The sequence below is a fragment of the Mesoplodon bidens genome, assembly GCF_964165515.1.
Source record: "Mesoplodon bidens genome assembly, chromosome: 6".
In the NCBI taxonomy this organism is placed as follows: Eukaryota; Metazoa; Chordata; class Mammalia; order Artiodactyla; family Ziphiidae; genus Mesoplodon; species Mesoplodon bidens.
In genome coordinates, this window is record NC_138162.1 from 74,189,678 (window position 1) to 74,213,994 (window position 24,317).

Consider the following 24,317-nt stretch of genomic DNA (forward strand, 5'->3'; position numbering starts at 1 on the left):
CTTGAGAGGTATTTCTGCCTGCATTTTCCATATATTGTTGATTCTGTTCTCCATGGGTACCCAGCCCAAATGCATATGTGATCTCATAACAAGGATTGTTCATTGTTCAAGCAGCCACGCTTATAATGTCTTACATATATGCCTTCAGAAAATAAAACCCATGTTTAGCTTTATAGTGTGAAGAAAGTTTAATTATATCAAACAATACATGTAATCTCCTTATTATAGGAAAAGTGATTAAATTGAATTTTCTTATTACTGATTTAAACTATCATTTAAAAATGCAATTCTCAATCTGTTTTCAGTCCTAGCACAGTTGAAGAATGTAGCACAGTTGCATCAGTAATGATGGCTCACTCAACTGGGAGCATCTCTCTGGGTGAGAATAAGTAATATTTTAAAAGTCCTCCAAGTAATTCTGTTATGGTGTACCTCCTTTCCATTATAAGTAACAAATTTAAATCATAGATTCTTAGAATTTTATAGAAATTAGTGTTATTAAGAGGTTATGATGATTAAAATTGAATCTAGTAAGATTATTTTGTTTCTTAAGTTACAGTGAACCTTTTTAGTACTTTTTCTATAAGCTTACCAAAGTTTTCAAGACATTTTTATTCCTATGTTTTTTTCTCTAACCAGATTAACCATGTTTAACTGTACAGTACAACACGTTAACTATGTGCCCATTGTTGTGCAACAGAACTCGAGAACTTTTTCAGCTTGCAAAACTGAAACTTTATACCTGTGAAGAATAATTCTCCTTTCTCCCCTCCCCTCAGCCTCTGGTAACCACCATTCCACTTCCTAGGACTTTTACTATTTTAGATATCTCGTAAATGTAGAATCATGCAGTGTTTGTGTTTTTGTGACTGTCTTATTTCGCTTAGCATAATGTCGTCAAGGTTTATCCATGTTGTAGAATATGACAGGACTGCCTTGTTTTTTAAGGCTGAATAATGTTCCATTGTACAGGCATACCTCATTTTATTGTGCTTTGCTTTATTGTGCTTCTCAGATATTGCTTTTTTTTTTTTTTTTTAACAAATTTGAAGGTTTGTGGCAACCCTGCATTAAACAAGTCTGTCGGTGCCATTTTTCCAACACTATTTGCTCACTTGCTGTCTTGGCATCACATTCTGGTAATTCTCCCAATAATTCAAGCTTTTTCATTATTATTATATTTGTTATGGTGACTTGATTTTCCTATTGCAAAAGGTTATGACTTGCTGAAGGCTCAGATGATGGTTAGCATTTTTTAGCAATGAAGTTTTTTAATTGAGGTTTATGCATTTTTTTAGACATAATACTATTGCACAGTTAATAGACTGTAGTATACTGTAAATGTAACTTTTATATGCATTGGAAAACCAAAAATTCATGTGACTCACTTTGTTGCAATATTTGATTTATTGAGGTGGTCTGGAACCAAACCCTCAATACCTCCCAGGTATACCATTTATCCATTTACTTATTTATTTAAAATTTATTTTATTGAAGTATAGTTTTTTTTCAGTTCTGTTTTATTGAAGTATAGTTGATTTATAATGTGTTAATTTCTGCTGTACAGCAAAGTGATTCAGCTATACATATATATTCTTTTTCATATTCCTTTCTATTATGGTTTATTACAAGATATTGAATATAGTTCTCTGAGCTATACAGTAGGGCCTTATTGTTTATTCATTCTATTTATAATAGTTTGAGTCTGCTAATCCCAAACTCCCAATCCATGCTATCCATTTATTTATTGATGGGCATTTAAGTTGCTTCCACCTCTTGGCTGCTTTGAATAATGCTATATTGAACATGGGTGTACAAATATCTCTTCAAGATCCTATTTTCAGTTCTTTTGGATATATACCCAGAAGTGGGGTTGTTGGATCATTTGGTAGTTGTATTTTTAATTTTTTGAACAACCTCCATACTATTTTTCATAACAACTGCACCATTTTACATTTCCACCAGCAGTGGACAAAGGTTCCAATTTCCCTGCATCCTCACTGACACTTGTTATTTTATGTTTTTTGTTTTGTTTTGTTTTGTTTTATAGTGGCCACCCTAACCCCTCCTAGGTTATGTTAGGTCTTTATTTACTCCTAAATCACTTTCTAAAGAAACAGAATAGCTACTTTAGGAGATTTCCTATAATTATTACAAATCTTCACAGTGCTCCCTGATCTCAAATACTAGAATACTAATTGGGGCTAGTGTTTTAAACACATTAGCTTGAATGTGTAAAACTGGACATTTGAATTCCTTCATACTTTAACAGATATGATCCTCTTTACTTTTGGAATTCATATGATACTACGTTAGACATCACCACCTTATAAGGCAACGATAAAATGCTTTTGTCACTACCTGTAGTTTCTAAAATGGTAAGCGTGCTTTAATGGCATCATCATAGTGGTGATTGCTGTCACTGGGTGGCTTGTCTGCTCTTGTTTCCAAGCAGTCCATAAATGCTGTATCTTCGGATGCGTTTCTTCAGTGTATACCTAATGTGCTTCTTTGATGCTCTCTGAATGTGTTTTTCTCCATTTCACTTACCCTGTTGTATCTGCATGTGAATCTTTCTGTCATCCATTCTCCACAGATTTCTTGCCTAAGTGGGGTTGTGTTGCCAAAAACTTTGCTTCAGTGATGGTAGACCAGCTCTCTTCCAGTGCCCTATATTTGATGAGCTAGCCATTTAATAGTAAGTACAGCTTATGGATGATGCTTATGATCATATTCAAAACAGAACATATAATGCTCATAATCCATCTAGTCCTCACAACTGAATAAATTTGGGCATTTTTCTATTTTGTGGACATGTAGATTGATTGGGAGCTCAGCGTTGTTTCTAACTTGTCTTTCACTCTTCCAAAGTTCATACTGCAATGTTATAAGTTTGGGGGAAAAAAGCCACTTTGAATTTGGGGGCAGATTTGTATTCAAGTCTTGACTCTGCCCCTCAGTTGACTACCTTAAGATATGTTTCTTATCCTCTCCGACGCAGAAATCTCATATGTAAATTGCAGATAGTGATACGCAAACTTTTATTTTAAATGCTTCATTGATATAGTAAGCTTGTGTTTTTAGGAAGTTTTTTAACCAATTCTATCACGTTAGAATTTTCCTCTTACAAATAGTGAAGGTGAAGGGGTTTTTAGACTGGTAATACTTTCATAACCCGTATCTGACAGGAGATCTCTTCTGATGAGTTTGGTTCTCATAGTTTGTCTGTTAATTGAAAAAAATCAGTTAATACAGATCATAAAAGATGATGCATACATCCCACTAACATTTTAATTCAAAGCATATAAATAGACTGTCTTTTGATTAGGGCCAAGGCCTTTCCTTATAGTATGGGTTTGCTGACTGGAACAACAAGTCTTTCTTAAATCTATATTTATAACAAATCATTTCCAGTTTCCTTTTTGTTTCTCTAGATTAGAACTATAGAGAATTGAAAAGCAATGGTTCTCAAAGTGTGGTTCCCAGACCAGCATCATCAGTATCACATAGGAGTTTCTTAGCATGCAAATTCTTTGGTTTTGCCCCAAACCTACTGAATCACGCTAAGAAGGTGGGGCTCTGCAATCTGTTTTCACAAGGCCTCCATGCTAAAGTTTGAGAGCCACTATTCTATATTTTATGATTTCCACTAGTTTTTATATTTCTCTTACCCTTGCCTATGTCAACAGCACTGTTCTGTAGTGACTTGCCTTTATCAAGTCTTTCAAAGCTTTTGACTTAGTTTTTAAAGATACGTTAGCTTTTGTCTTTGCTTTCATTGTTTATCTAATATATAATTAAATTTGTTAATTACAGTAACAATAAAACTCCCCTAATCAGCAAATACTACTGATTTGGGGAGAAGATATACTCAGGGAGCAGAAGTGAGGGGCGTACCAGAGAGTAGTCTGCATGCCATGAGTTTTCAGCACACCACGGGCATCTGTCCATATGGTTGCAGAGCAAGTGGAGAGTGTGGGTTCAGTTAGCAAGTTGGGTAAATGAGGCTGGTCAAGAGAGCTTCTCATATTTATTTTTCTGTGTAAGCTTACAAATTTCTCTGATCCTTACCTTTATAGCCCTTAATTCAGTACTTCTATGTTAAACTTCTGTCTGTTGATCTGTAAGTAGTCTTCTTGCTTAGAACCTGGAGTTTGAAATGTGTTTTTGGTAACTCATAAATCTCTTAGGTTTATGTGGAGAAAGCAGAGAACCCACCCAGCAGCTCACATGGAAGATGTGTACCTATTTTCATTGACACCGAGCAGGAAACTGCATAGCAGCTAATACTTGAAGTAGAAAACAGACAGAAATGTTGTTTCCTAGCCTGAGACTGTAACTTTTGCTCCAGTTTTTAGTGCCTACTTTGATTTGGGAGAAAGCAGTCATGTGTGGGGACAGTTCAGTTCAATACATCACGATGGCCATTCCTGCCGAAGTGCAGGTGAAATATTTGCCCACCATTGAGATACAAAAGGGGTTATGTAAGTCAGTCTGGAATCTGGCCTGCTGAACTGAAAACAGTGCTGTTTGGCAACATTCTGGATGGCGTTTTGATTGAGCTGCTTTTCTAACTGTATGTTTTAATTATTTTTATATTTTTAGCCACATTGCTGATTTCACAAAGAGAAAGGGGGTAAATAGCCTGTCCGTATCACCTCTGGATCGTATTGTTGCTGCAACAGTTGGGTCGTAGTACTGCTATGAAACACGATTAGAAAACTACCTAATACAAAGAAAATAACTATCGTATAACAATATCAGGATACTGTGACAGTGGTCCAGTAAAACAGCAGTACCAGTCCCACTGAAGTTCAGATGCAGATTTGATATTTGTTTAGTATTCATTCTTGAGTGACACAGTGACCCAGTCATTCCACTAACAAAACAATAGCTACTATAAATCTGATTAAAAAAAGAAGTGACTGTTGCTTAAGATAGACTGAAGTTTTGTTAAAGGTAGGCATCCACATATTTTATGTGTGTAGCATAAATTGTGAGTCTCTATTTAAATTCCACTTTGTTGTTTGGAGAAGGGTTTAATAAAAGCAATGAAACTGTAGTTTCCTGCCAAACTAAAGTAAAAGGAGAACAAAAATTAACAGATAATAATTATCGAATAAGTTTTGAATGGTAACTGTAGACTAATGATGTATAACTGTTACATCATTTTATTGTTACAAATATTCCTCTAGAATGTTATTATCTAAGTTTTATAGATGGGTAAAATGGATTAAGAAAACTGGTGCCTTGCCCAAGGCCATGAGCTAGGATTTGAACTGTGGCAAAGCCCAAGCTTTTAAATACTACTTTACACCTTAATATCCGGTGCTTTAATACTTACTCCTGGCCTGCTTTCAAAAACCTCTCTTCCTGTCAATTCCAGAGATAACATTCAATAACTTGACAACAGTGGCCCTTCTAAACAAATATAGAGTGTTACAGAGCCAGGTGGCCCAAGATTATATTTTATTTTTCTGGCTCAAAATAAATTCCCTGCTCTTGGAATGATAAAGTCCAAAAAAAGACCCTTCTGTGTCCCAGGACTTCATCAGGCCTCATGGCCAGCTAGTGCCCTTTTTCATGAGCCAGTCACGAATACAGAGCCTTATGTCTTTATACTGTAATTTAGATTAGGGCCTAATGAAAGGGCAAGAAGCTGCTTTACTAAATTAGATCATTCTGGCCTTCAGAAATGGCAGTGCATTTGGTTAGAAAGATTCTGAGGAATTAATGACAGAAAGGCAATACTACTGTCTGGCCTATTAAGTGGATGTAAGCAAGGAGAAGGCTGATTCATAATTTAACAAACTCCCAAATTAGGCATCTTTTTTTCCATTGGGATCCAAGTAGGATTTTTTTTCTAGTATTAGAAACCTTGTTCTTGATCAGTCAAAATCTGGGTGGAAATCTTTTTGACAGTCGTAGACAATTATCTTTGGAAAATAAATTCTGTATTGGAAACGTAAGTTATGTCATATGGAAGCATAAACGTGATGCTTTTATGAGCTCACTTACATTTAGTAGATTTCAGATTTAGAGAGACCAGGTTACACAGGGTAGGCATAGAAATGTTTCAAAGATATATTAAAGCCAACTTGCAATTGACAGTAAAAATTACAGTGACAGACACTGGACGTGGAGTCAGGAAGCCTGTGTTTGAGACTTTGCCATTACTCTGAAGGATCCTAAAGCAAGTGGTTTAAATTCTCTGTGAGTCTCAGTTTTCTCATTTGTAAAATGAGGCCAGAATAATATGACCTGCCTTGTTTCATTACAGGGTTGTTCTGAGGACCAAGTGAGGGGGCATGTAACAAAGTTATGGCGATGTATAAAGTTACGGTGGCATCTAGTACATAATGGGAAGTGTCCTCAGTTGTGAGTAGGGCAGGCCTGCATTTGGAATTGCTCTGTTAGTAGTTTGGTGATTTGTGGCAAGTCACCACAATCTTTTTTTTTTTTTTTTTGCGGCATGCAGGTCTCTCACTGTTGTGGCCTCACCCGTTGCGGAGCACAGGCTCCGGACGCACAGGCCCAGCTGCCATGGCTCACGGGCCCAGCCGCTCCGCGGCATGTGGGATCTTCCCGGACGGGGGCCCGAACCCGTGTCCCCTGCATCGGCAGGCAGACTCTCAACCACTGCGCCACCAGGGGAGCCCCGTCACCACAATCTTGAAGCTTATTTCTCTCACCTGTGTACAATAATAATCCATCTCACAGAGTTGTGAGAGTTACATTAGTTGTAGATGCTATTTTTAACTTTTTATAAAATAGTGATCAACTGAGAATTATTATCTTGAACAGATTTCAGAAAGTTAGAAAAGAAATAGCCACAGGCTTCTTATCTGTTCCCAAATATCTTAGCAATATAAATAATCCAAAGAATATTAGAATGTTAGTGCTAGAAGGACCCTCGAAGGTCACCTATCTTATCCTCCTCATTTTAAGAGAAAGGATTGCCTCCTAATCATATTTTTGCCATTTCTGCTGTGTATGTGCGTTTGGATGATGCTGTCACCAGCATCATCAGTTGTAAAGGATGGCAACCATCACTCAATCTTGATAGTTACAGATTTCCAAAAATGTAAAGCCAGAGAAGAATTCTGCTTGGAGGTAGTATTGTGTTATGAAAAGAACCTGGGCTTTGTTGTCCAAAGTTGCGATGGAATCTTGATCCTGTCAATTACTAGTTTGGGGACAGTGGAAAATTTACTTAGTGTTTGGTGTAGCGTAGCTCCTTCACTATATTATTTCTTTACCTGTCGCACAGGCCATGTCTGTGTCTATACCTTAGCCATTTCCCCATGTGATTCTTGGATCTGAGATGAGTTTGCTTTTTATGCTGTTAACGGTTCTTGACCTTTTTCTTCCTCGTCTCCTACAAATATAATAGTGATTCCTTCAGATAGAAGGGAGGAATTGTAGCAAATCAGAATCTTGGAACTGTGGGTTAGGTGTAGTTAGAAAAGACTTCTCCTTAAGGCTGGTTTAGGAACTTAAACATGAAGCTATTATTTTTAAAACTATAATTCTGTTAGGCCATTTGTCAAATTTTTTCTTACGTGATTGAGTTTCAATTTATCTGTGTTGGTTTTGCTTATATTAGGGGTACATGTGTTTAAAAAATTCATTAGACAGCTAAATGGGCAGTGTTTTAATATGGAATTTTAAAATACTATTAAGTGTATTCCTGTGAGAAGAACTCTTCAAAAGAAATAACAAGAAAATAATGTTTTATCACTGAAAACTCAGTAATACTGAGCAAATGTAGAGAATGTTTATGTTCATAATTAAGAATAATGACCTTTGAAAACTTTTAAGAACACACTGTTAAGAGATTCCATAGTTTATACATTGATGATAATAAGCTTGGGTTTTTTTTCACTTATTAAGAGTGTTCTTTTCATTCTTATTTGATATCCAGGAAATATACAAGTTGATCCTTAAATTTAGAAAAAGAAAATTCAAAACCAATTAGCTGTTCAGTTCTAGATTCTAATGGACTAGATTGAAAAATGGAAGTTTCGTAGATAAAGACAACATTATACAACATAGAAGCTGGTGATTCAGTGTGAATTTTCTGTCATTTATCAGCATTTTAACTTTGGAACATGTTTTTCTTTCTTTCCTTTTGTTAATTAAATAAATGGCTAAAGTTTCTCCTTTGATCATCTTAATGTAATTTCATTGCAACCACTAGTCTGTGGGGTTTCAGTTGAATTTTTTTAATATGAATTTATGTAGAGAGGCTTTATATCTGTCTAAATTTTGGCTACGCTAATTAGAGGATGGATATTACAAAAAATTGGCAGTCAGTATTTTGAAATATTAAAATGAATTGGTTAAGAAAAGGGATACAAATGTTTAGTGTTACATTTTTCAGCTTGTTTTTACATTGTCCTTCAGAATGTTTAATATTTTGTAATGAGATTTCTTCTTGCAAAAAGAAAACAATTGGGCAAAAATATGAGAAATGTTTTCAGTTTTCCAAGGCTAATGTTGACTTAAATAGGTCTAGGTCTTCATGGTTGACAGCTGCAGATAATTAGCTTTTCTTTCTTAACAAAGAAAGCAAATGGAGCTGCGAGACATTCATTGCCTTTTCTGTCATCATCATAATAATGTATGTATTTAACTTCTGCAGTTCCTTAAATTGATTTAGTGCTAAGCTGCCTACATTACATACAATAGGAGTGACAAGTGAAAGCTGCAGCACATATTTGCGTGGCAAAAGGGAGCAGTGATTGACAGCAAAGTTCCTCTCTACAAGAATTAGCAGTGTTTTGGAGCTCAGAAAGGACCAGATACACAATTCTTAAAACTGTAGAGCAGATTCACGAAGTGAATTTTAAGAAATGATTGCCACTTGGTGCATTTGAGTGTCTGTTTTCTTGGCTCTGGGTGAGGGGCACAGACGGACAGAATCTCACCTGGCTGCCAAATGTGAGGAAGTTCTTTTTAAGCATATTAGTATTTGTAATTTAAGATTGATACTTCCAAATTATAGATCAAATTGTGACTCTGTATTCAGTAACTGAAAATTTCCTTCAACTCTAACTGATTCACCTTATTTGAAGAAGTCAAATAATACATCTATTCAAGTGAGGGTTTTAAGACTGTAAATCAAGCTGTTCTTCAGTGAAAATATCCATTTTCACATGTTTCTAAAACTTGAGGGATCATTTTTGGAAAGGTAATTGTGAAACGCTTTGTGGTTTCTTTTGACCAGAGAGTGGCTAAGTGTGATCATCTTTCAAAAGTACTCAAAATATCCTGCAGTTCCTTTGTTTGTTTGACAGCAGCCCAGAAGCTGCGGTTGAAAAGACAGTTGGTGATTGCTGTTGGATAATGGTCTGTGAGGAGCCCAGAATGCTGGGCTTCATACAATACCATGGAAATGCTTTTTGTTTTGGTGACAACACCTTGTATGCCTGTGAGGTGGAGGGGAGCCCTACATGTCTTTGTACATTGGCAGCCTCTACTGGCCATTGCAAAGTGTAGCATTGACCTCTCTTCTTTCCACTTCGGGTTGCATATGGTTTTATTTGGGCTCAGCTCTCAGTTTTTTGTTAATCCCTTTTAAAAACTAGTTTATCTATTGGATCTCGAGTTATAGTTATTTTAAGAGCTACTAGTCCAATATTGTTGTCTGTAAACTAATACAAAGAATGGAAATTTTTAGAATTTTGGGAGAAGTTATGAATATAGCCCTGCCCTGAGAAATAACTTCCATCTAAGAAGTAAGATAGATTTTAAAATACTTTCTCAGTTGCACGCCTTTGATTAGGGATTTACTTGTTACTGGCAAATAACTCTGATCCCCTGAAAGAAAACCTTGACTCAATGATAGATTTAATTAAACACATGTTCATTTGTTCTTTAGTTTTAGGTGTACCAACTATTTTAGAGGTTTACAGAAAGTGGGTGTAAACTCTTACTGGGCTTTATGATTGTAGGTACCTCTGGGGATTGGTGGAGAGGGTCTGGACTGTTAAGTGTAGACAATTACAAATATCTGTAAATAAAGTATCCAATTGCAGTAAACCCTGGGTTACTCTGGTTTTACCAGTAAGGACTTATATTCTGTTTGACCTAGTATCTTTGTGTTTGGGGAATAATTTGACCATACTAGGTGATTTCCTCAACAAAACAGATCTGTTTATTGATATTTCAGTTTTATGAGTGGCTCTACTGGTCTCCTAATTATTTACTTTTTTGAAAGACATTCTTTATATGCTCTTTTTAAAATTTTTATAAATTTATTTATTTTATTTATTTATTTTTGGCTGTGTTGGGTCTTCGTTGTTGTGCACAGGCATTCACTGATTGCGGCAAGCAGGGGCTACTCTTCGTTGCGGTGCGCGGGCTTCTCATTGTGGTGGCTTCTCTTGTTGCGCAGCAGGGCTCTAGGCATGTGGGCTTCAGTAGTTGCAGCACACGGGCTCAGTAGTTGTGGCTCGTGGGCTCTAGAGCACAGGCTCAGTAGTAGTGGTGCACGGGCTTAGTTGCTCTGCCACATGTGGGATCTTCCCAGACCAGGGCTCGAACCCGTGTCCCCTGCATTGGCAGGTGGATTCTCAACCACTGCGCTGCCAAGGAAGCCCGCTCCTAGTTATTTTTGAGTCTCTTGGCATTTTCAAATAAGACACCTCGTTGAACCTTTTTACATAGTCTCATAGATACTGACTTTCATTCCTATTGCTCCCACTTATTCCTGGATTATTATAGTAGAGTACTAGTTGATCTCCTTGCTTCCATGTTCTTTGCCTTCTAATTCAACTGATACAACATGGGCATATGTATTTGACTAAAATACTGCTTTTATCACATCATGCTTTAAAAAAAATGATTTAGTGTTTTCCTTAGAAAAAGAGCTTAATAGTATAGAGAACAGAGCAAGAAAGGAGCACTGGGCTAGGAGTAGGAAGATCTAGGTTGGTTTTTGTTTTTTTTCTCCTCCTTGTCTCTTACTGTAGTACCTTAAGCATAAATATATACCTTCCTAAGCCTCTGTTTCCCCATTCTATACAATCATTTGTTGTGAAGATTGGTTGAGATAATGTATGTGAAATTGCCATGAGCTCTGTACAACTCTATTACTTTCATTGCTACAGAGTAAAAAGACCAAATTCCTAAGACTGGAATTTCTTTCCAAACAGCTCCATTTCTGTACTGTGCCTGACATATAACAGGTACTCAATAAATGTTACTTGGGTAAATGAATCCTATCTTTCCAACCTTATCTTGTACTTCTCTCTAATCTTCCAATTCAGGTAGGTGGTCTCTACTTTCAACATTGAAAATGTTCACATAGTCACATCTGTGTCAGCCTCATGTTCACTCTTCATTTTCAAACCCATTTTTCAGGAATGATCAAGTCCCTCATACCTCATTCTAGTCCATGTTTGCTTTCTTTTCTACCCTAGCAGTCTTCCTGTCTTTATCACTCATCACTCTATCTTGGCGTATATATTATCTTGTGTTATTACTAAAAGTGTCCTGTGTGTATGCCTTCTCTTCCCAGGTGTACTATTAGCTGCTGCAATACAGGAATGTTAGCTTTGATTTTGTACTCTTTCAGGATATTTTAATGTGACTTTTAATATATTCAAATTGATATATTGATAAGTATTGGTTTATATTGTATTTGCCAGGAGATAAAGTTTAGGACTGGCAGGATTGGTGGGTTGTTAGAAGTGAGATACTAAGATGCTGGCAGACCACTGATACTCTGATTTATAGAGTAAAGACTTCAGATTGTAAGGGCTTTGCGAAGGTTCCCCTATGGGGCACATAATGACCTACATGTTATTAGTTAGAGTCTTCTATTTTAATAAAGTGTCCTTTAAAATATAGATGTCTTGGGGCTTCCCTGGTGGTGCAGTGTTTGAGAATCCACCTGCCAATGCAGGGGACACGTGTTTGATCCCTGGTCCGGGAAGATCCCACATGCCGCGAAGCAACTAAGCCTGTGCACCACAACTACTGAGCCTGTGCTCTAGAGCCCATGAGCCACAACTACTGAGCCTGAGTGCCGCAACTACTGAAGCCCGCGCACCTAGAGCCCATGCTCTGCAGCAAAAGAAGCCACCACAACTAGAGAAAGCCGCATACAGCCATGAAGACCCAATGTAGCCAAAAATAAATAAATAAATTTATTTTAAAAAATATATAGATGTCTTAATTAGTAAGCAGGTCCTCACGTACTTATATAGTTACTTTGCAGATAAATGAAGTGAAAAAAGGCATAGAATCATAGGGATGATAGAGTGACTGACTTTTCCACTGATAACCTTTTGGGGTTTTTTATAGCATTTGCACTTTTACTTATTCAAATCAAACAAATTGCATTTATTTCTTGGATAGGTAAGTTACCAGACATTCTCACCAATGTATGTCTTTAGCATATATTTGATTGCTTTTATTTTAATTGGTTTTATTGAGGCATAATTTACATACAATATAATTTACCAATTTTTAGTGTTACAATTTGATGAGTTTTGACAAATGTATATGGTGATGTACCACTATCACATCAATATGTAGAACATTTACATCACCCCCAAAAGCTTGTTCATGACCTTTTATAGTCAAACCTTTACCTCGTCCTCAGGCTCCTGGCAACCATACCTCTGCTCAGTGTCATTATTGTCTTGTCTTTCCTAGAATGGAATCATACAGTATGTAGTTTTTGTACCTGTTTTTTTTTCTTAGACTGTACTTGTATCATGTAGTTTGTTCCTTTTTTTTTTTTTGGTGGTACGTGGGCCTCTCACTGTTGTGGCCTCTCATGTTGCGGAGCACAGGCTCTGGACGCGCAGCCTCAGCGGCCATGGCTTACGGGCCCAGCCGCTCCGCGGCATGTGGGATCCTCCTGGACTGGGGCACGAACCCGTGTCCCCTGCATCGGCAGGCGGACTCCCAACCACTGCGCCACCAGGGAAGCCCTAGTTTGTTCCTTTTTATTGCTGAGACGTAGTTCATTGTATGGCTATGCCACAATTTGTTTATTCTGTTTACTACTAGTTGATGGGTATTTGGAGTGTTTCTAGTTTTTGGCTATCATGAATAAAGCTATTATGTACGTTTGGTACAAGTATTTGTATAAGCATATGTTTTTGTTTCACTTGGGTAAATGAGTTGGAGAAAGATTGCTGAGTCATATGATAAGGAAATACTTAATCGTTGTAAGTAACTGCCAAACTATTTTCTAAACGTACCATTTTGCACCTCCACTGGTAATGCATGAGTTCCAGTTGCTCTGCATCCTTGCTAACACATAATATTGACGGTGTTTTTAATTTTAGCTCTAGTTCCAGTGAGTATGTAGTAGTAATTTATTGTAGTTTTAATTTGTATTGCACTAGAATAACTAACGATGTTGAGAATCTTTGCATATGCTTATTGGTCATTTGCATATCCTCTTTTGTAAGGTGTCCAGACCGTTTACCTACTTCTAAAAAATCATGTTTTTTGTCTCCTTATTGAGTTCTTTTTAGATATTTACATGTTTTGGATACAAACCCTTTATCAAAAATATGTTTTGCAAATTTTCCCCCTCACATTGATGTGCTTGCATATTCATTTTTTACGCGTGTCCTTTCAAAGAACAAAGGTCTTATTTTTTATTATTATTATTTTTTTTTTTTTTTTGCGGTACGCTGGCCTCTCATGTTGCGGAGCACAGGCTCTGGATGCGCAGGCTCAGCAGCCATGGCTCACGGGCCTAGCCACTCCGCGGCATGTGGGATCTTCCCAGACCGGGGCACGAACCCGTGTCCCCTGCATCGGCAGGCGGACTCTCAACCACTGCGCCACCAGGGAAGCCCTAAAGGTCTTATTTTGATGAACTTTATCTTTTTTTTTCTTTGGGCTTTTTGTGGAGTATTAAAATTTTTGTCTAACCTAATGTCATTTAATTTTAATTAATTTTAATTATAAACTCTAGGAGTTTATAATCTTCTCTTTAGGTTGTCGATACATTTTGAGTTAATTTTTACATATGGTGTAAAGTAAGTTTCATATCTTTCCATATGAGTATCCAATTTTCTCAGCACCATTTGTTGAAAAGACTATAATTTTTTCATTGAATTACCTTGGCATCTTTATTGAAAATCAATTGATGATATTTGTGTGGGTGTATTTGAATTCCAATTTTTTTTATTATTATCTTTATGTCAGTACCTTATGTTCTTGTTTATTGTAGCTTCATAGTCTTAAAATTAGGTAGTATATGATTCCTCTCATTTTGTCTTGTGTTTCAAAATTGTTCTGGTTATTTTAGGTCCTTTGAATTTGTATATAAATTTTAGAATTAGCTTGTCAAATTCCACCAAAAAATTCCTGGGATTTTGATTGGAATTGTATTAACTCTATAGATTGATTTCAGGAAAATTAATATCTTAACCGTATTGGGTATTATGATCCATGGACGTGACATATCTCTGTTTATTTAGGTCTTCTTTAATTTCTCTTACCAATGTTTTTTAGTTTTCAAGGTATAATTCTTGCATACCTTTTTTTCTTAAGTTTCTCTCTAGGTGTATCATATATTTGATACTTTTATACTAGCATTGCTAGTACTGAAGTATAATATGGCTGGTATTGAAATATACTTGACTTTTTATGTATTGACCATATAGCCTTATAATGTTACTAAATGTACTTATTATTCCTAATTGCCTTTAAAAAAAATCTTTAGGATTTTCTGCATGAACAATCATGTTGTTGGCAAATACAGTTTTACTCCTACCTTTCCAATTTGTCTGCCTTTTATTAACACATTATTGACTGGGGGATTTTTGCAGAAACTAATGCCTGTGGCCAGAGATTTGTTATGTAAGTGAATATTGAAATGTCTCCGGTCAATAATGTTCAGGTAACAAAAGACGTATTGAGATGTCTCTGGTCAATAAGTTGTTAATCTTTCTTGGCTTATTGCATTGATTAGAACCTACAATGTTGAATGGAAATGGCAAGGGAAAATATCCTCGTCCTCTTCCTGATCTTAGAAAGAGAATGTTTTGTCTTTGACCATTAAATATGCTGTTAGCTAAAGGTTCTTTTTAGATACCCTTTATCACCTCGAGGAAGTTCCCTTCTGTTCCCAGTTTGCAGAGAGTTTTTACATATGAGTGAAGGTTAAATTGAGGTGATTTTATGCTTTTTTTCTTTTAGCCTGTTAATCTGGTAAATTACACTGATTGATACTGTAATATGAGGCAACATTTGAATTCTGGGATAAGTCCCATTTTATCATGATTTATTACACTTTTTATACGTTACTGGTTTGACTTGTTAGGATTTTGTTACATTCTTCTGTCTGTTTTCTTGAATATTGATAGTGGTTAAACGTTCTTGTAATATTTTGGTCATTTGTTTTAAAAACTGGAGCAATGCTGGCCTCATAAAATAAGTTGGTGAACGTTCCCCCCTTTTATTTTTGGAAATAGTAATAAACACCAATTGATTTATGAATTGGGTGATACGAATGGTCACTTATGTTACTCTAACAACCTATTTCTTGTCACTGAAATAAGAAATATTTTAATATATGCTATAGGGCATGTTCTTCCTTTCAGATATTCTCCAAATGGTTATTTGTACCTAAAACCAAAATAAAACACAAAATAAAATAGCTTATGTGGGTATATTAATGCAGGTATTTGTAAAATTTGATATGCAAAATAAAAATGTAATAAATTTGGATGTGAATTTAATTTCAATAACCATAAATATATGATAGTATATTTCATAGAGGTGTTAATGCTTGCATTTTTGTTGTTGTTTCATTGAAAACATTTTGTAAAGTCTTTTGTACATGCTCATTAAGTCACACTTTATATATACTTCAACTTCTTAAGACTTGTCAGTGATAATTGTTGCATTGCAGTGAATTTGTGAAAAAACTTTGATCTAGCATTATATTGTTCTAACTGTACTTCTTCCTAGCAAGAACCTATCTATTCCTTGAAAGGGCAGTAGCTCTATTTTGTCTTTTTAGATGAGAAGACTGGTAGATGTATTCCAATTGCTTAGTCATCGATTTGACTTGACCTTATTGGATGGATGGCTTTTTACATGTTGGTGTTAAAATCATTCTACCTTCATGTAAAGCACATTCTATGAACTTTAGAATGAGGATGACAAATGCAATTTTACTAACACAGTATCTTTTAAAATTGTTTTGGAGGATTGGGAACTTGGATTAAATTAATAAAAATGATGAACTATATTGTTTAATAAAGAAACACAAAACTCAATTTATGTTTTCATGTGATGAAAACAGTTTGTTGCTCTCTTATGTACTTTCAAGAGTATTAAAAATTTAACATTGCTACAAGGTTTAAAAACATTTGCTACTTATATTTGCTATCTAGCTTAGACTGTAAATCCCCTGAGGAGAAACTCTATGCTCTGTAAATCATCTAGCATATTCTTGCCTTTATAAATACCATATAACATTTATTAGAATGATGAGATTTCAAAACTACCTGAAAAGTTTAAAATATATGAAACAGAATTTCCTAAGGTGCTTAAATAGATCCTTTTCCATTTTTCCTCTTACAAACATCATGAACTTGAAATTTTTATCCTGTGTAAATTTGCTAAATGCTTACTTTGCAGTAAATACCACCCACATAATGACATAAGATATAAGAATCAATAGCTATAACTAAATTATTAAGCATATTGTTGATACTTTGCATGATTATATTTTATGAAGTATTCACCCCGTGAGTTGCCTTTACACTTATTTACTGTATAGAATGACATAAAAAGCCACATTACAGGGCTTCCCTGGTGGCGTAGTGGTTGAGAGTCCGCCTGCCGATGCAGGGGACACGGGTTCGTGCCCCGGTCTGGGAAGATCCCACATGCTGCGGAGCTGCTGGGCCCGTGAGCCATGGCTGCTGAGCCTGCGCGTCCGGAGCCTGTGCTCCGCAACGGGAGAGGCCACAGCAGTGAGAGGCCCGCGTACCACAAAAAAAAAAAAAAAAAAAAAAAAAGCCACATTACAAATTACTCTGTTAAAGGCAGCTGTGGTATTACTACTATACCGTATATTTTAAGTGAGTATTAGTGAAAGAAAGAAAATAAGAAAGAAATAGTAAATCTCAAGGATGTTATAACTCACTGGGAAAAGTTGTATTTTGTAGATTATAATAACCTGTCATTTTACAAGAAAAATATTTTTCTGTGGGAACATTAAATATGTCAAAGTAAGAATATAAAGAAGCATTGGTAGGCGTGTGTAGTTCTCTATTGTACATACAGTAAAATATGTTGCTATTAGGAAATTGATTGGTTAAGTGGTCATCTAAATATCATTCTTTCTCACTGTAGAAACAGAGGTGTGTGTACTTGGAATGGCAAGAAAATAACAGTGTTTTGGAGCTTTTTTGATAGTGGACATGTGTAGCTTATAACTAACTACTATCATGTCTTAATGTAATTAGTGATATTGCTTGAAGGGCTTTTTTTAGCCCCTAATATTCCTCTCAAGCCTGGGAGGATGAGAGGTAATGTACTAGCTCTGAGATTCTGTGAAATCCCACCTCAGTTTAGGTGTACAAATAATGAGATGACTAAGTGATATGAATAAACTAGTTTATAAATTTCAAGTTTAATGTTAAGAAAAGTAAAACTGAACATTAAATGTTATATTGTTGTTTTTTAAATGTTGATTTATCTTATGAGTGTGTAAGATAGAGGAAAGCTTGGTAAGTATCAGGACAATAATTGTTTTATTGAACAAGGACTTTTTCCTAACCATAATGTTAAAATTATTATGTGACATTGTTAATATTAGGTTATTTCATTTCATGCATGGGTAGATTGAGGTGCAAGAGTTTATTTAGCATAAATTGTTGAGGTGCTCACTTAATGTGTCTCATTATAAAAAAAATTGGCATTTTAGTACAATAGAATTTAATTTTAGGTTCCAGAGAGATTTAGTATCTTTTCTAAGTACCTGATATGTAACTTTTAGATTTTCTCTGTCCTTGCCTTCCACTGTTCAGTTTTTCACAGACACTTTGACAAAGCTAATGACTGTGCATTCGTATCTAAAGTTGGGTTGTAAGCCAGGAAACTGAGAGAAGGCAAAAGGAAGATCCTAGACCAAGGTCCTTTGATATATATAACCATCTTTTGAAACTGAGAACTTGTTATAATAGTTTTCCCTCATCATGTCACTACCTAGTTATTTGAAATCGTTTTTCTTGTTTATAAAAGGAACACATTTTGGGGGCTTCCCTGGTGGCGCAGTGGTTGACAGTCCACCTGCCGATGCAGGGGACACGGGTTCGTACCCCGGTCCGGGAAGATCCCACATGCCGCTCCGCGGCTGGGCCTGTGAGCCATGGCCTTTGAGCCTGCGCGTCCGGAGCCTGTGCTCCGCAATGGGAGAGGCCACAGCAGTGAGAGGCCTGCGTACCACCAAAAAAAAAAAAAAAAAGAACACATTTTATAAAGAGGAAGGGAACTAGTGCCCATATCTCATTACCCATAGATAATATATTTACCTTCCTTAGGTAATAATATTTAACAGTAAAATTTTATTAGAGTCAGTATTGAAGATGCCCTCCTTTAAATTCCACTTTTTTTTTTTTTTTTTTTGCGGTACGCGGGCCTCTCACTGTTGTGGCCTCTCCCGTTGCGGAGCACAGGCTCCGGACGCGCAGGCTCAGCGGCCATGGCTCACGGGCCCAGCTGCTCCATGGCATGTGGGATCCTCCCGGACCGGGGCACAAACCCATGTCCCCTGCATCAGCAGGCGGACTCTCAACCACTGCGCCGCCAGGGAAGCCCTAAATTCCACTTTTTATTGAAGTATACCTTATTCTGAATAGAATGGGTGAGAAGATAGTAGGATGAGATGCTGGATAATTAAGCAGAGGCTGAAATGATACTTGTTGAGAAGGTTCAGAGGGGAAGGAATCCCTGTCAAATTACTGAAGCACAGACCAAGTGGAAAAACAAACATTTGACCGTCATGAACATGTCTGTGGAAATGTAAGGTTATATATATTGTTAACCATGTTATATATTATTTATATATATCATTTATAACTTTTAAAATATATTTTGATTCTGGTTGCTTTTTAGTTAGCTTTCTGCATTCAAATGAAAAACAATGTCTTCACAATAGAAATGCCCAATAAGGCTGCCAATTTTGTTTTTAAGTTCTTTATTCTCAAAATTTAATCAGTAGGATCTTGTCCTGGAACTTCCCAGGTGTGTTTTCCACTTTTCACAGATGTGATTAGAGTAGAAATCATTCCTGTTTATCTGAATGAGAACGCTTTGGTAAAATTCCTTTGATTCTAAGATAACTAGATGAAATGTGTTGCATAAATCATGTCACAGCAAACAGTTGTCACCTGGCACTAGAGCTTGATGAAATTTTAAAATGTTGGCTCGTTGCCTGTAGGGTTCAGTTATAGTTCTATAGAAAGTCTGTTTGTACAGATGAAGCAGTTCTTGGTAATGCAAGATTCATCTCTCAAGTGGTAGGGCCCGTATGAGTTTATTACAGAGATCCCTACTCTGAGCTGCCAAGACATACTCAGCAAAGCTTTGTTTTAATTTCTCATTGCTCTCCCTTTGGCACACTTATAAGAAAATGGAACAGACCCTCAGCTTGCTGAAACCCTTAGTATTTATGTAGTTTATTATCTACACAGTGCAGGAATGTTTTCAATAAAATTTCCAGAAGATAGTCAAAAAATTTGGGCTTTCAGATACTGCTTTTATTTGCAGCTATGGACTCCCTGTCAAACCTAGTCTTCAGTTTCATCTTTTACCAAGAGTTCTACATTCCTCTTTACTTATTGGCAGTTTAGTCTGATACCTAACCTTTTCTAACAGAATGATAAAGATCTACTCAGTATGTGCAGAAAAAGGGTGATGAACCCATGCTCTTTGACTCCAGAATAAACTATAGCTACAGGGCTGTATACTTCACACTGGGCCAAACTTTCTTCCTAAAAACCCCATTAGATTTTGCCATTCCCAGACTTTAAAACTTCTGTCACTTGTTAAGTTTTTTCATGTCTTTGGATGTCAAACAGATGCATACACACTTTTAAAAAATTCTTTTGTTCCATTTCCCACCTTCATTACATCCCCTCTCCTATTGTCATATTTTTTTCTGAATCCTTTTTTTTTTTTTTTCCCCCCCGCGGTACGCAGGCCTGTCACTGTTGTGGCCTCTCCTGTTGCGGAGCACAGGCTCCGGACGCTCAGGCTCAGTGACCATGGCTCACGGGCCCAGCCGCTCTGCGGCATGTGGGATCTTCCTGGACTGGGGCACGAATCCGTGTCCCCTGCATCAGCAGGTGGACTCTGAACCACTGCACCACCAGGGAAGCCCTGAATCCTTTTATTTGTATAAACATGTAGCTTTATTTTGTGTGCATACGATACTCAATGTGCATGTAGTTTAATTTTGCATTGCTGGTATTATGCTCTAGACATTATTTAGTTTGCCCTCAGCACTGTTTTAAAGATCTGTACATGTTACTGGGTATACATCTTGATTTCTCTCTTTTTATTTTTGCGTTACCCGGGCCTCTCACCATTGTGGCCTCTCCCCGTTGTGGCCTCTCCCGTTGTGGAGCACAGGCTCCGGATGTGCAGGCTCAGCGGCCATGGCTCACGGGCCCAGCCGCTCCGTGGCATGTGGGATCTTCCCGGACCGGGGCACGAACCTGTGTCCCCTGCATCGGCAGGCGGACTCTCAACCACTGCGCCACCAGGGAAGCCCATCTTGATTTCTTTTAATCGCTGCCATAGTATTCTATAGAGAGAATTTGCTTCTTTTTATTTATCCTATGTGTTGGACACCTAAATCACAAGGGCTTTTTATAACTGACTTTATATTTTCAGACTATCTCTTGCACTCCATGCAACTTAAATCTCAGCTACTTGAAGTTAATCACTCTTGTATGAAAACAAGGTATTTTTTATATTACCCTACCTTTGCACATACTTCTAGTCTTTAACGAACTACTTCCTCGCCTCAACACTCAACTCGGATATCATTTCCTTGATGAAGACTTTAATAGCTATTTCATACTTGAGCTAGTTGCTCTGTACTCTGCTCACACAGCACTTACTTTTATCTTGGTATATAGAAACCTATTTTTCTTCCCCAAAGTCTGTTTTTTCCCTCTGGATTCCTTAAAGGCAGGGATAAGCTCTTAGGTCTCTTTGTATCCTTTGCTCTAGTTTGGTGACTTGCCTATATTTGGCAAGCAATAAAACATTAATTGAATGCATGAAGTGTCTGTGGTGAAATACTGGCAACATAAGCACAGGTGATCCTCGTACATAAGAAAGGGTTGGAACACAAATAGAAAAGTAATTTAAAAGAGGAGCATACAGGAGGCTGAGTCCTAAAATGTTTTGAGGCCTGTAAAGATGCTAAGGAACACAACATATTCTGTTCAGATCGTGAAGGAAAACAAAGAAAAGGATAAACTATTGCTTGGGTCAGATAGTGTGTAATAATACTAGATGTTGCAGTTAAGGCAGAGCTGTGGTACTCCTGGGTTGGTTTCAACTTCTATCAAAAGAAAATGATACTCAGGTTCAGTAAAGGAGACTAATGATGGTAGCAAGGGAATTAAAGTTTAAAGAAGGTGAGACAGTGATAAGAAAGCACTCACTGCTCTCAACTAGTTAATGTTTTGAGATTAAATGGCTTGCGTAAATGAATGGTTTGGTGTTCTTTGAGCAATTTATGGTCAGTACCAGAGGTGCCAGAAGACCTCAGATCCTGCAGATACTGCTTTTATTTTCAAAAAAGAGGGGTAAAAATAGGATTCTGAAACTGAGATTAGTGGGTTTCATGTCTATCTTTGGGACAGTTCTTTAATTGATCATTAGAGAAATGGTTTGTGAAGACTTAACTAGAAAAGAAGCAGTCCTCTGGAGACTACATGGGTTCACTTGGAATATGTCATACTAAACTAGTGTAATTCTTTTTCCTATGTAGATGGAGTAAGTTGATTTTGGCAAGGCTTTGGGCAGAGTGTCTCATGATATGTTTATGAAATAGATGGTCAGATTAGGTACTGTTTAATAGGACAGGTAGATTCATAGATGTTTGAAAAAATTTGATGAATGGATTGACGTCAGCTTGGAGAGAGGTATTTCTAGTGACATGACCTGGCTCTTTCTTTCACTCTGTTCTATTAATCATTTTTATCACTGACTTGGATGAAACAGGCCCATCACATTTGCATATCACATAAAGCTGGAGCGAAAGCTAATAGTTTGGATGAGGGAATCGGGATTGAAAAAAAGCTTAGCCATCTGAAATGATTGGCTAAAATGAAAATGGTCTATAATAGTGATTAATGTAAAATTCTGCACATAGGTTTGTCAAATTATCACACTAGTAAGAATCAAATAGACATGCTTTAAGAGCAATTCATATGAAGAAGACCTGGGAATTTGTGATAGAACTGTCACTGTCTCAGGTGTAGATTGTTTTAATAGAAGCGCAGTGTTTGGAACAGAAATGGTGCAGAGTTTCTGGACTGGTGAGCAAATGCCATTGTGTTCCTTTATAGCTTCTGGGTTTTAAGAAGTGTCTGGGAACTTTGTCATAAGAGGAATATTTTAAAGAATCAGAGCGGTTTCCTTAGTAAACCTTAACTTTTGTGCGTATATGTATAGAGTGAGGGATCATCAGAATAATAGCTGTTTTCAAATATTTAAAGACTAAAAGAAATATTTGTTCAGCTTTTAAAAGAAAGTACCTACTATAGGGCTGGAAATTGTGCTGGGGCATTGGGGATATAATAGTGACTAAAAACAGAAAAAATGACTTCATCTTTACCCTTTGTGGCACTGACAGTCTGGTGGAAAAGTCAGACATTAAGCAAATAATTATATGAGTAAATGTAATTGGAGCTATGATAACTGCAGTGAAGTAGAGGTACATGGCACCCCGGGAGTGTACAGTATGGGCATTTAATTTGGTTAGTAAGGGAAGCCTTCTTGAGGAAGTGATGCTTGAGGTAACAGAGAGTATACATTAACTAGGTGAAAAGGGGAGGAGAGAGGGGCCCAAAATGAGTGAGCATGGTGATTATGAAGGACGGAAAGCCTGTACGATTGACGGAGAATACATTCCAAACCTGAAAATGAGGAAGCAGTCAAGCCCCTTGGACCTTGAAGACGTTACCAAGAAGTTTATTCTGTATCTGGAAACACTGAAAAGCATTTGCTGGTCTTACCTCAAAGACTATCCGATTTAAATTTGGGAAGATGTCTATGGCTACAGACTGGCATGAGACCAGAGAGGCTGTGGTAAACCACCTGAGGAAGGATTGCAGGGAGGTGGACAGGGGGAGTCGTGCTTCAAGAAATGGGGCCAGTCAGTGAAAGTGGAATTCAGCTGTGGATATCAGCTGAGAGAGAGTGGAGAGAGCACTGTGTTTAGAGTCAGAGGTCTTGGTATGAATCCCACTTTTGCCGCTTACTAGCTTGGTGGCCTTGTGCAAATCACACTGTCTATCCCTGATTGAATGAACTGCACAACGTTTTCTTGCAGGTTTTGTAAGGATTCTATGATTTGACATACATGTGAATGACTTACAAACTGTGAAGTGTTACATAAAATGGAAGATTTGAGAAAAAAAAATCAGTCAACAATGGCCATTATTGGACTGGGTGGTAGGGTAATGGAATGGAATTTCTTAAGTACTTCCTAGCCTAACCATTTGGAATAGATGGTCCTTTAAGATTTTTATCATTATGTTTTCAGATTTCCATTCCTCTTCCCTTTGTTTTGGAGAATCCACTGATAGGTACAGTCTAAAAATTTATAGTGATTTTCTAGTTAACACATTATTGACCGGAGATGTATTATTGCCACAGGCGTTAGTTTCTGCAAAAATCCTCCGGTCAATAATGTGTTAACAGTCAAGTTGCTAGAGGTGGTTTCAAATCTGAGATACATGAGCTGTTTTTCTTATGTGTGATCTCAAAAACAAGGAGGAGTTTTAAGGAATCTTGTAGCAAAACTCTAAAAACAATTAGGAAGTATAAAAAATTCCTCAAATATATCTGTTGGTAAGGTAGAACTTTTATATCTTAAGTTATGGTCAAGTACATAGAAATACATCTACTCTAGAGTGTTGCCCGTGTACATGTATGTAGATGTGTGAATCCACACAAATACACAAAAGGTCCTGTGAGTGGAAATATACCTATAGTTTTTGAAATGCTTTAATTTAAAACCCATGGTAAAATAGAAATCAGTGTAAAATATGTTGTTTAGCTACTTTTTTGAGACATAG

General features: G+C 36.8%; 1 protein-coding gene across 5 annotated transcripts in view; it reads left to right on the top strand.

The window, feature by feature from the left end:
- RFX3 (regulatory factor X3) overlaps positions 1-24,317 on the top strand; it is a 292,426-nt gene that overhangs the window by 56,619 nt on the left and 211,490 nt on the right. Inside the window, exon 1 of one of the 5 annotated variants that reach the window (XM_081236446.1) lies at positions 2,678-2,698. The exons of the other annotated variants lie outside the window; for them this stretch is intronic. The gene's annotated coding sequence lies outside the window, so the exon portion shown is untranslated. Of the gene's footprint in view, positions 1-2,677; positions 2,699-24,317 lie in introns of those variants that run through there. 5 annotated transcript variants of the gene reach the window in all.